General features: G+C 39.4%; 2 protein-coding genes across 3 annotated transcripts in view; both read left to right on the top strand.

Moving 5' to 3' along the window:
* LOC144630680 (uncharacterized) overlaps window positions 1-12,472 on the top strand; it is a 109,688-nt gene that overhangs the window by 71,656 nt on the left and 25,560 nt on the right. The gene's annotated exons all lie outside the window — the stretch shown is intronic.
* Window positions 1-12,472, top strand: part of LOC144630685 (uncharacterized) — an 81,591-nt gene that overhangs the window by 43,559 nt on the left and 25,560 nt on the right. The window lies entirely within an intron of this gene.

The following is a 12,472-nucleotide window of genomic DNA, read 5'->3' as shown; positions in this document are numbered from 1 at the left end:
GATCTTATTTAGTTTCGAACGCTCTAATTTTTGAAAGGTTAAAACAGGTTAAAACCGGGCGGTTTCATGAGTTTTTTGGGTAGAAAGGTACGGTGGTGGTCAAAAAAAAAAAAATGTTTAGAAAGGAATGACTGTAGTAGCACGTAAGTCGGAGGTTTGCGTGAGTCACGGGCCGGGGGTATAGTATGCGTGAGCTGGATTTTCGGCGTCATAACGGCATGTTTTGTTTACTGAAAGATACACTCGACGTTTAGTTAGCTTAGTCGGCTTGGGAAACTATTTTAAAAATGAATGTTGTAATAGTTAATTAATAGTAATCTAGAATTAACCCACTCTCGATTGGAGTCTGTTCTGGATTCGCGCTACCTTTTCGCCGCGAAGGAATTTTGTAAAATTTCGCTAGTGGAAAGAGGTACTGTAAGAACAGTATCAATAACTCAAAAGGAGGAACTTCTTTGTAGCTCTGAATTAAGACGTATGATAAAATTTTAGAATAAGAAACTTTCGATATATGGTTTCATATTGTTTTTGTCAATTTCCTTTTGTGGCAGATTTTTTGAGAATCAGCTTTTCTTTCGTGTGATGACAGACACAGGACAGAACGAGCGGTGGATGAGAAAGATTCCGAAGATGAATAGGCACCGAAAAACGACAAGAACCGTCAAGGACTTATCTTTAGAGGGCGGGGAGTTTTGGCATACTGTATTTCGAGGACTGGACTGGACTAGTAAAACGCGGACTAGTAAAACGTGGACTTGTAAAACGCGGACTAGTATAACGCGGACTAGTAAAACGCGGACGTGTAAAACGCGGACTCAGGTAAAACGCGGACTTGTAAAAGGAGGACTAGTAAAACGCGGACTTGTAAAACGAGGGCTTGTTAAGCACGGACTTGTAGAACGCGGACTTGTAAAACAAGCGCTTGTAAATCGGATAAAACTAAACGGTTTAGCGAGCGAAACAATTTGTGTTTGAAGCTCTTGTGTGTTTCTTCGACGGCATATTTCTAGCTTTTTTGAGCACTCTATGGTCTGTTTTAGCGTGGAGATGTTTTTGCAGTATAGCACATGTTCGTTCTGCAAACCCCTACTAAAACAACGGGATTGATGCTATGAGTTGTGTGCATATATTTCTTTCTTTCCACTACTTGACGTCTGTTGAGTGCAGTCGTTTGTATTGCTCGCACGAGGTAGAACGGGGCCCGTCCAGAAATCAACAGTCAATCGTAAATAAAGGTGACGGGCCTACACGACTCCTACGTTCGTGACATTAGAATATTTGCCGTTAAATGTTTAAATTCGGTCTTTCGACCTTATTTGCTTCTGACTTCTTTCTGAGGGTACTGTTTTAATTTGGGGGCAGTATGTGGTAAATAAAGGTGACGGGCCTACACGACTCCTACGTTCGTGACATTAGAACATTTGCCGTTATATGTTCAAATTCGGTCTTTCGACCTTATTTGCTTCTGACTTCTTTCTGAGGTTACTTTTTTTTTTGAGACATTATGTATTGAAGAGAGCCGTAAGATGATTGTGGCCAAGGAATTCGAAGTGTCTAGAGGCGTTTTACAAGTCCGCGTTTTACTAGTCCGCGTTTTACTAGTCCAGTCCAGTCCAGTCTACAAGTTAAAGACACATCAAGACCACCCCACTGTGAATTGCCATAGCACAGACAAAATTATAGTCAATATCTTATGTGTTTTTTAAGAGAATTACATAAGAACCAAGGCATGTCTTGTCTTGCCTTACATTGACATGCAATAATTTGGAAATACTAAGCTCGTAACAGTTTAAGACAGAATCCATCAGGAATTTGAGTAACATTAATTTTAGTTACGCAAAAATTGAGCACCAGAATAATTTAAATCCTTGTGTTCTTTCATACCTTGTTTAAGGCTTGACATGTGATAACACCAACATAACACCAACAACAGTTCTTTATCAGTGGGGATTGAAGAAAAAAATGGAAACATCATCACACAGTTGACCCCCATGCAAAAACACTCCAGGATGTCACGGGACTGTTTGGTGTCCGTCTGCCAATTTCTAACTTCAAATTCCAAAGTTAAATTCACATTAAATTTTCAATATTTCTTTGTTGTCTAAATTTTACTAATTCTTTTAAAAAAACTATCACCTGCCAAACATCCCCAAAAATCACTCAAAAAATTACAAAATACCGCAATACATAAATACATGGGATGAGTGAAGTTTCCTTGGATTCCTTGAAACACCAACAAGATATTTCCGTTTAAGGTGGCTGATAATGGGTTTCAGTATTTCCCAGTCCTTATACTTTGGTTCAGGACTAAAAGCCTTCATCAATTGCTATTACACTAATGGTATGAAACAAATGTTCAATCATTCATCAACAAGTTGTGATCATTTTCTTGACAATAGTAGTTCCCCGGTCATGAGGACCCGCATAGGACATTTTTCTGTTCGCTGTTGGAAGCCAACGTTGCTACAGACGCCATATGTAATTATATAGCAGAATCGCAAAAATGTGTGAATCCTCGCAGTTGGAGGTGAATCTCATCTTGATTGACAATTTCAGCGTAATAACAGCTTGCATTCTATTTGGTTTTTATTTTATTTTTTAACAGAGAAAGATAACAGTTGTACCAGTAAGCGGGATAGCTGAATAATAACGGATCATACTGATCAGTGTACAGTTCTAAAAATCATTTAAAACAATGTTTAAATCTGTTTATCGTTCACTTTGGTTCATTTCACGCAGCGAAGTCACTGCGGCACGGCGTGAAGCCGCGATTGTAAGTTTTTTCTGGAAAACAACGCGTGAAAAATTTAATTTGAGGATTGATTCGATAGTAGTTATATCAATTGTTCGCTATGTCAGTTTTCATTCTGTGTTTGCTTCGGTGACAACTGATTTCGTTTTTCTTCAATGCGAGATGCTCACGTATTTAATTCAGTTTCAGTTTCTTTGTCTTCATCGTAGTCACAACCTTTTATGTTGACTGATAACAGACCTATCACGTTAATAACCGCAAGCAGAGCGCCCGCTAACGTAAAATATATATCTGAAAACACAAACTGCACAGTAAGCGATCAAAGATATCGCAATGTTTTTGTTTGCTATTTATAAGCGCGTATCAAAAGCTGTCCATGTCGCTAAGGTGTCCATCCATTATTAAATGCAGACACTCTTTCAGCTTGTCGTGAGCTGGTGTGTACAAGAATAGCGAGTATTGTGTTATGAATTTTCACGCCTCGAATAAGTTAGCTGTGCGCCAGAAAATTACCCAGCAAGTTATGGAATAACGAATAAAAAGACGCGAAAAACGTAACACGACACACTGAGCCCAAAGGGGCTTTTGATCCTTTATTTGTATGAATGTAAAAACATGTTTCATGCGATCAATTTTCTAAATGTCTTCGCACGAAAAACACGGAAAGCAAGAAAAAGGTGCATTCTTAACAAGCACAATATAAAATCATGGCACTATCAAATCTCTTCAAACTCGAACTACCAAATTATATGCCGATTTCACTTAGAAGTTTTGTAGAAAATCATGGCATTAGCAAATATCCCCACATTCGGACAGCCCCAATTCCCCCTGCCCCTTAAAAACAAAACCTCTTAGAGTTGGATAAAATCGGGAAAAATTTCATAATGCCATAACGTCCTAACTCACAGAATCACGGGCGTGCCACCTAGTGTTTCTGTTGCAGTTCTTGCACTTAGGAGTTTTGTAGAAAATCATGGCATTATCAAGAGAGCTCTCTTGGCATTATCAAATATCCCCACATTCGGACAACCCTAATTCCCCCTGCCCCATGAAAAACCCCTTTGTGGAGTTGAATAGAATCGGGAAAAAAATGCAGGAAGTTTCATAATTCCATAACGTTCTATAAACTCACAGAATCACGGGCGTGCCACCTAGTGTTTCTGTTGCAGTTCTTGCACTTAGGAGTTTAATAGAAAATCATGGCATTATCAAATATCCCCACATTCGGACAACCCTTATCCCCCCTGCCCCGTGAAAAACCCCTTCGTGGAGTTGAATAAAATCGGGAAAAATGCAGGAAGTTTCATAATTCCATAACGTTCTATAAACTCACAGAATCACGGGCGTGCCACCTTGTGTTTCTGTTGCAGTTCTTGCACTTAGGAGTTTAGTAGAAAATCATGCCATTATCAAATATCCCCACATTCGGACAACCCTAATTCCCCCTGCCCCGTGAAAAACCCCTTCGTGGAGTTGAATAGAATCGGGAAAAAATGCAGGAAGTTTCATAATTCCATAACGTTCTTTAAACTCACAGAATCACGGGCGTGCCACCTAGTGTTTCTGTTGCAGTTCTTGCACTTAGGAGTTTAGTAGAAAATCATGGCATTATCAAATATCCCCACATTCGGACAACCCTTATCCCCCCTGCCCCGTGAAAAACCCCTTCGTGGAGTTGAATAAAATCGGGGAAAAAATGCAGGAAGTTTCATAATTCAATAACGTTCTATAAACTCACAGAATCACGGGCGTGCCACCTAGTATTTCTGTTGCAGTTCTTGCACTTAGGAGTTTAAAAGAAAATCATGCCATTATCAAATATCCCCACATTCGGACAACCCTAATTCCCCCCCTGCCCCGTGAAAAACCCCTTCGTGGAGTTGAATAGAAACGGGGAAAAAATGCAGGAAGTTTCATAATTCCAGAACGTTCTATAAACTCACAGAATCACGGGCGTGCCACCTAGTGTTTCTGTTGCAGTTCTTGCACTTAGGAGTTTAATAGAAAATCATGGCATTATCAAATATCCCCACATTCGGACAACCCTTATCCCCCCTGCCCCGTGAAAAACCCCTTCGTGGAGTTGAATAAAATCGGGGAAAAAATGCAGGAAGTTTCATAATTCAATAACGTTCTATAAACTCACAGAATCACGGGCGTGCCACCTAGTGTTTCTGTTGCAGTTCTTGCACTTAGGAGTTTAGTAGAAAATCATGCCATTATCAAATATCCCCACATTCGGACAACCCTAATTCCCCCTGCCCCGTGAAAACCCCTTCGTGGAGTTGAATAGAATCGGGAAAAAAAATGCAGGAAGTTTCATAATTCCATAACGTTCTTTAAACTCACAGAATCACGGGCGTGCCACCTAGTGTTTCTGTTGCAGTTCTTGCACTTAGGAGTTTAGTAAAAAATCATGGCATTATCAAATATCCCCACATTCGGACAACCAAGTTGTTTGTTCGCCCAATTCCCCCTGCCCCTTAAAAACCATTTAGAGTTGGATACAACCTGGAAAATTATGCAGGAAGTTTCATAATGCCATAACGTTCTTACTCACAGAATCACGGGCGTGCCACCTAGTGTTTCTGTTGCAGTTGTTAAATATTTGCACTTAGGAGTTGTAGAACAGTATGGCATTATCAAATATCCCCACATTCTGACAACCAAATTGTTTGTTCCCCAATAAATGTAATGAAATAGTTGGTTTAGTAACAGTAAAATAATTGAATTTCTCGCAATCATCGATATTTTCGATTTTGACTTTTCGCATCACTCGGTTTGGCCACGTTGTAAACAAAGCACGGAACAGACTTACCTGGATACAGTGCATTCAATCCGGTCCATCGATGTGAAAATTCTATCTGATCGAAACATAAAATTAAAAAAATCCGCAGGCAAGCTTATACAGGTGCTTTTGCATAACAGACACAACAAACCTTTTCTATTACCGACAGAACAATTCTCTTTTCGTGCGCCAGTAACATGAACGATTTGGCATATTATGTGAAGTATCTTTCTGGCGCCCGGTCCAGGCCGCTTCATGCAACTTCGTTAGAATGATGACCGATTCAGTTGACCAATGTCGATATGACCATCGTGCTATTGAAGCATACAATTCTCAAATAAAAATATGTTTGTAGTGACATACCTGACTTTTTTTCCGCCAAGCGAGTTCGCGCGCCGCTTAACATAATTTATTCTACCGCCAGACACGAAAATTGATCCACGTAACGTGTAAGTGTTGACAACATCATCTTACGAGACCGCGCGCAGCTTCAGTCCAAGAAAATCTGGAGCTTTTCGCCTTCTCATTCTGCGATACAGTGCTCAAGAGCATAATTTTAAAGCGACGAAAACGAAGCTGTGGCCCAGTTTTGCGGACTACATTCTTGAAAGCAGGGGAATTAATTTTAAATTTATTTTTTCCCCTACAAATGTTTGCTGTTATATACAAATGCTTTCTGGTGTTTTGTTTTGTTTTTTGTTCGTCAATTATTATTACTTTAGATCCTTGTTATTCATATTTAATATTGACTTTGCTTGCATAGCGCGGCTTATAACGTAATAAAAAAATACGATCTCCCCACATCACTTTAATTGCCGAATCCTGCAGATTCATAAAGTTATTTTTAGCGAAAGTCTTGGCGAACATCTCATTACATCTGTCAAGTGATGAGTTGTGACTGATGTTTTGCACTCCTCCTGCGAGCTTTACCGAGCTTCAAATTGCAAGATCTGTCAACACGCCTATTGTTTACTATTGCGAAATCGGTGCACTGAATGTACCCATGGCCGACACTATCGCAGGTTGCTAAGGCGTGCGGGTCCTCATGAACAGTTGTAGTACTGTCCCATCAAAGTGCAATGCCTGGAAAATACCGAAAAGCACACGACCTTCAGGTGAAACCGCACCTTACAGTATTACCAATACACTGCACTTTGCTAAGTCTTAAAACTTTACATTGTCTAGTCGTCTACTTCAATCGTTTATTTGTATTGTGTGAGATACATTTATAAATTGAAACCATCATGTCATTAAGTAATAATGCAATCTCGACAACGTTCTAGATATTATATTATGCACACTAATACAGCTCATGCAAGCCCTGTGACTTACACAAACACAGTCGGACTGAGTGCTACTTAAGTAACTGCTTCGTGGTTTCTGCTGTACTGAACCCTGCCTTTCAAGGCAAAGCGCCCGATTTTAAGCTTCTCAAGCTTCTCAATGTTCTTGTTATAGATGAAGCAGACTAGATCACTTTATCGTCCCAGAATGGTCCTAAGACCTAAAATATGCTTTTCAACAATGGAAATTAACTTTTAACTTTTAAAAACAATGGAAAATAATTTTTAACTTCTGTTAACCGTAATGGAAATAAACTAACCGTTAGCCGTAAAAATGCCAAAATTTTAACTGTTAACCGTAAAAGCCACCCCAGCGAACGGTACTTGTAAAACTGATTTATTCTCCTACGCATTTCGTCCGACTCTCGCGGACTTCTTCAGGGAGTTTTACAAATGAGAATTCTAGGATTTAGTTGTAAAAATTATTTGTGCAAGTTATTTTTACGGATTTAGGAAACGAGCTTAATTTTTACGCAAGGCGTGGCTGAGGTGTAGCATATGTGTGACATATTTCTGTCATGACATACTGTATGCGTGACATATTCATTTTTGGGTACTATTAGTGGTCCCCAAAAATAAATATGTCACGCATACGTCATGTCCCAGACGTCGGGATATTAGACTAGCTTTTTACTTGCTTGAATAGAATCCCTAACTTTATTGAATCCGAGAAAATAGGCCGATTAATTTGCTTGGGGAAAATATTCATTGAGTTTTCCCTTTTTGCTTCCCTCCCCACCCCCCTCCCCTCTCCTCCCGCTTCGTTTAGTACGGCTTGCTTTCCCGTGAGCCTTCACAAACCAAATCACTTTCGCCTTCGCTTGAACACTAGTAAATCTGAATTCTCGTGGAGAGTTACACTGGGGACTGTATATAGGGAGAAATCTAACGGTAAGAAGCTTTATTACACTATTGTGGGAAAATTAAGCATCACATTGTGCTTCTGTTTTGTATGTTTAATTCCTCAAGATTTTTGTTTCTGTTCTATGAACTGTCGAACGATTGAATGTAGTCAAATGCAACAATTCAGTAAATAAGCTTTAATTACTACGACCGTGTCGCTTTAAAGCCTTTATAAACCTCAAAAGTCTAGGCGAAATGCTATGTTTAGGCTAGTGTATATAGTTGTAGTTGATGTGTTTTTTGACCCAAGTTTTGCAAAGGAGTAATAATTCATAGAGATTTTACTGAAAGTAATGTTGTTAACAGGGTGCTGTGCGCGCCGATTATAAGTTCGACAAAATAATTATTCAGACTGCAAACTTGCCGACCCTCAACCAAGCCTGAATAGCGCTCCAATTAGCCTAAAAACGCTCGGGCTACCCTGTTCACGGTAAAAACTCAATAGTGGAAGTATTAAAACACGGTATTTACTGTTAAAAAAAGCCTGCACGTTTGCAGAACTGCTGGATGAATTAATTAGTCGCACACCGTTGTCAACATCGAGTTCAGACAGGGTATCGACCGCTCCCACGTTCACTGTTGAATTAAAGCCACCATAGGATCGCATTACCATCCCCAAGCGAATATAAACAATCTTTAGTTTAAATGAAAGTCTTAAGGGAAGAAAAGTTTAAAAACGAAATGCGACAACTCTTGCAGTTTGTCCGCCATTTTAGTAAATTTAGTGGTTCACTGCACTGGTCACTGAGCACACACCCTCGTCACGCAATCTCTTCTCCCCGACGGACGTTAGCAGAGAGAGGGGAAGGGCGGGGGATTGCGTGACGTCCAAACAAATGTCTGTGTTGGAGGTGCATCTGTTAGTAACTCAACATAACTGAAGATTTCTCCCACATCAGGCTAGTTGGAGATATGCTTGTCCTTAGTTTCTCATGTGGGGTATCAATACAGCAGTTATTGTCTATACTCAATCACACTGACTTGTTTTATTTAGGAATGTCTATTTTTTTTAGCTGAGGTGGAATATATACCGGCTATTTTTTTAAAGGGTTTGAGCCTGAACTTTTTTTCAATTTTGAAAACAAAGTGATATTTTGGGAAAATTACTCCAACATGGATTCAAATTGTACGTGTATACCTCACTTGTGATGACAGCTGTTGGTTAAATCTTTGAGTTTTTGGCTCTGTCGGTGATCCTCTCCCTCCAGACATTGTCAGGCATTTTCATTTTGTTTCCAGCTGGAAGCTGGAAATGCCCCACAGTGGGGTCTCCAGCCATTAATAGCTTATAAATATCAGTATTACACTACACTACAGCATTATTAATTAATTGATACAAACACGAAAGTGAGGCAAACCCATCCTCAGAGTCCCAGGGGCAGTTAGTGGGGCGAAACGAAGGATTAAACTTAATTAATTAAATATGATTATAGTTTGCAAAGAAAACTTATTGAATCTTACTGATATACCGGGTACAATTGTCTACTGATGGGGACTGAATATAGAGGCCCTGCCAGGGTAAATTCCGACAAGCGACACGGCCCAAAAAGTAGCGACAGCACATAAAATAAAATCGCGACAAACGACAACCGTTTTAGAAAAACTATAAATTCCGACAAAGACAAGCAATTGTCCTTCAATTCAACTACCGACGACGACGGGAAGTGCGATAAAACAGCGACACGGGACATTTTTAAATTTAGACAAGCGACACGGGATTCCCCCTGGCAGGGCCTCAATATAAGCTTTTCGAAAGTTTCTAATCCATTTCTCTAAACAGTTAAACCATGGTTTCCATCCATTGTTCACTGACCATAATGGTTTAAAATCTTCTTGCATGTGGAAGATGGATATGAATTGCAGGATGGTAGTGGAAATGAGATAGATAACAGGGCTCAAAATAATTTTTGAATAGTTGCCGGTCGTGTTGACCGGCCAAACCGATTTTAGCTCGGTCACATGTCGTTTCTGACCGGTCAAAATATTAAAATAGTAGTCGCTTAAATTGCTGTTCGTTGAATCGTCTTTGTAATTGGTATAGTGGAAAAGGACCTGCCATCTCTTCACTTTTTGCCTGCATTGTTTTTTTTGGTTTTCTTAATACCCTTGTAAGATGCGATAGCGCCATTCGATTAACTGAGGCAGAATTTAAACATCTCTCCCGTTGTTTTCCATCTTTTGCACTTAAATCAGGTGCCTTAAGTTACAAAGCTTTGAACGCTTTTCCGACCATGCACGTTCTTTTCTTCGATGTTTCGTGTAATACTGAAGTAGAACGAAACTGACTCGAACAAAACTACACGGATCAAATACTAGCGAAAAAAATGCATCATGTTTCTGAATAGAAATGACATTTATACTTCAGGTATTTCAGAAAAGGAATTTACTTTGGAGTAGTCTGTGGTTTGAACGTTGTAGAGTTTGCTCTGCATACTGTATATTAAGCAAAAACTTAATATTGCCACATGTTCAAAACGTTATTAGAATTAACAATATGAACTGGTATTTAATAACAAATTTTTCTGGTCTGGTGCATGACCGGTCAAAATGTCCGGCAAACCGAACGTTTGTCCGGACAAATTGCCATCTTGGCCGGACATTGTCCTTTGACCGGCCGTTATTTTGAGCCCTGGATAATTATCCAACACTGAGGTCAAATCTTAGAATAGTAATAAACCTTTTAATGTAAAATAAGACTCACTCACTCAACTCAGGCGTGTAGCCTGTAGCCAGACTTTTCTGGCAGTTGCAAAGTGCTGAAGGTGCAAGCTACTAGGGGTCAAATATCAATATCTAGAAGCTGGGAAATGTCATTTATAGGCGATATTAGAAAAAAATACTAGTTAATAGGATTATGCATGGCCTCTTACAGAAGCATGAAAAACAAACGTTGTAACTTCAATTTCGCCTGTTACTCAAGCTATGGACCTTTTTTTTAAAAAGTTCTTATGTAAATTTAACTCTGTTGTCTTTTTATTTGGCAAATGCCCCATCCCAGACAGTCTTTTCTGAGCCATGCATTTGCCCAACAGGGGAGAACTAGGAACCTCTCAAATGCCTGCAAATGCTTGGGAGGGTTGAACATGCTTGGAATAAATAAAGTGCAGTATTCTTGAAGGCCCAAACGCTGTAAAATTTAATCACTGCAAAATTTATTTAGCACTTTCAAAAAACTAGTTAAAAAAAATTAAACTGCATTCTCAACTTTCACCACTGGTATGTTCTTCATGATTTTCACGTTTTTCATTCTGAACAACATTTGTACCGGCCATACATGATTATTTTCAGTACATATACCACACAAGTGAATAGTGATTTTCGTGCACTTTGATTGGTTACTTGCACTTGTACTTGCTTTTCACATCCAAGAAGTTGAAGAGGAGCAAAATGGCTTCCCTTGCTGTTAGTAATATTGGTTACCAAAAGTAACGTGTTGGCCAGCTAGTTATGCAGCTTCTGTGGTCTATACTAAAACAATTATTAAGCACACAGTGTCGATGAAGTTATAGGGTTGAATAGTGGTGGGTATTTACCAAGCCACAAAGCAGTAAGGTTTAATATCCACCACTATTTACATCCACTTTGGTGAATAATTCATAAATATTACAGGGTTGTCATTCGAAGGTGAGACCTGGGTACCAGTACCACTGGATAATCAAGAGTCAGTATGTACCTGGCTACTTTCAAACTGAACATCAAATGTTTCTTTCTGCCTGCTTACTTTCCTTTTTTGTCCCTTCCTACTTCAAAACTTATGAATCCTCTGGTATTATCCTGAATTAAACTCAAAATTGTAACTGGTCATCCAAGACAATTGAAGCCTCAGGAAGCTTAAAATGGGGCAGTTAATGTAATTTAACTGCTTTTTTGCTCATATCAATTTACGACCGTCAAAGTTTACCTACCTTTTCGTATAAAAGCTTGCACGATTCACAGCATATGGTATTAAAGTGTTACAATTTTAAGGCATGAGCATACACTTTGAGTAAATTAAATGTCTTGTTCAACTGTTGGCATCTTTGAAATGACAACCCCACTTCCTTGGCCATGGTATTTTGCAGCCTCACTCCCAGGGTCTCATTCTTCTTCTGCCTTGGAGCAAGAAAGCTCTCTCTCTCTCTTGCTCCAGAGGGTAGGAGTAAAAGAGACATTGGGTACAAGGTTGGGCTGTTTTTTTTTTTTGCAACCTCACTCCCAGGGTCTCATTCTTCTTCTGCCTTGGAAAGCTCTCTCTCTCTCTTGCTCCAGAGGGAAGGAGGAAGAGAGACATTGGGAATAAGGTTGGGCTGTTTGCTTGTAGCAATGTTGTGAAAATAGGCTTTTGCCTTGAAGTATTTCATTGATACGTAAATAAATTTGCATTGTTCAAGTGCACCAGCTGTTGGTTTGTGGAATATTGTTGGGAGTCTTTTGTGGGTGTTCGTCCACTTGAGGGTATTACAGTTGGTACAACTTGTTATATCGGGGTTCCACTGTAGGGCGTCTTTTTTTTTGCAACAATTGATCACGTGACCAATTAACTGGTGCTCACTAGTGAACTTCGAAACTAGAAAGAACATGATTTAACTATCCCAATTACCAATTTTCAGACCAGTCATGCTGTGTAATGGTGAAATTTTATGACAGTTTGAACCCTTGAGAATAATCAATTGAGACGGTTTTTTTTATGGAAGCAAGAAGACCTTG

The sequence above is a fragment of the Oculina patagonica genome, chromosome 11 (genome assembly GCF_052425735.1).
Source record: "Oculina patagonica isolate OP01 chromosome 11, crgOcupat, whole genome shotgun sequence".
Taxonomy (NCBI): Eukaryota; Metazoa; Cnidaria; class Anthozoa; order Scleractinia; family Oculinidae; genus Oculina; species Oculina patagonica.
Note: the sequence above shows the minus strand (reverse complement) of the source record. Positions and strands in the feature narration are given on the sequence as shown.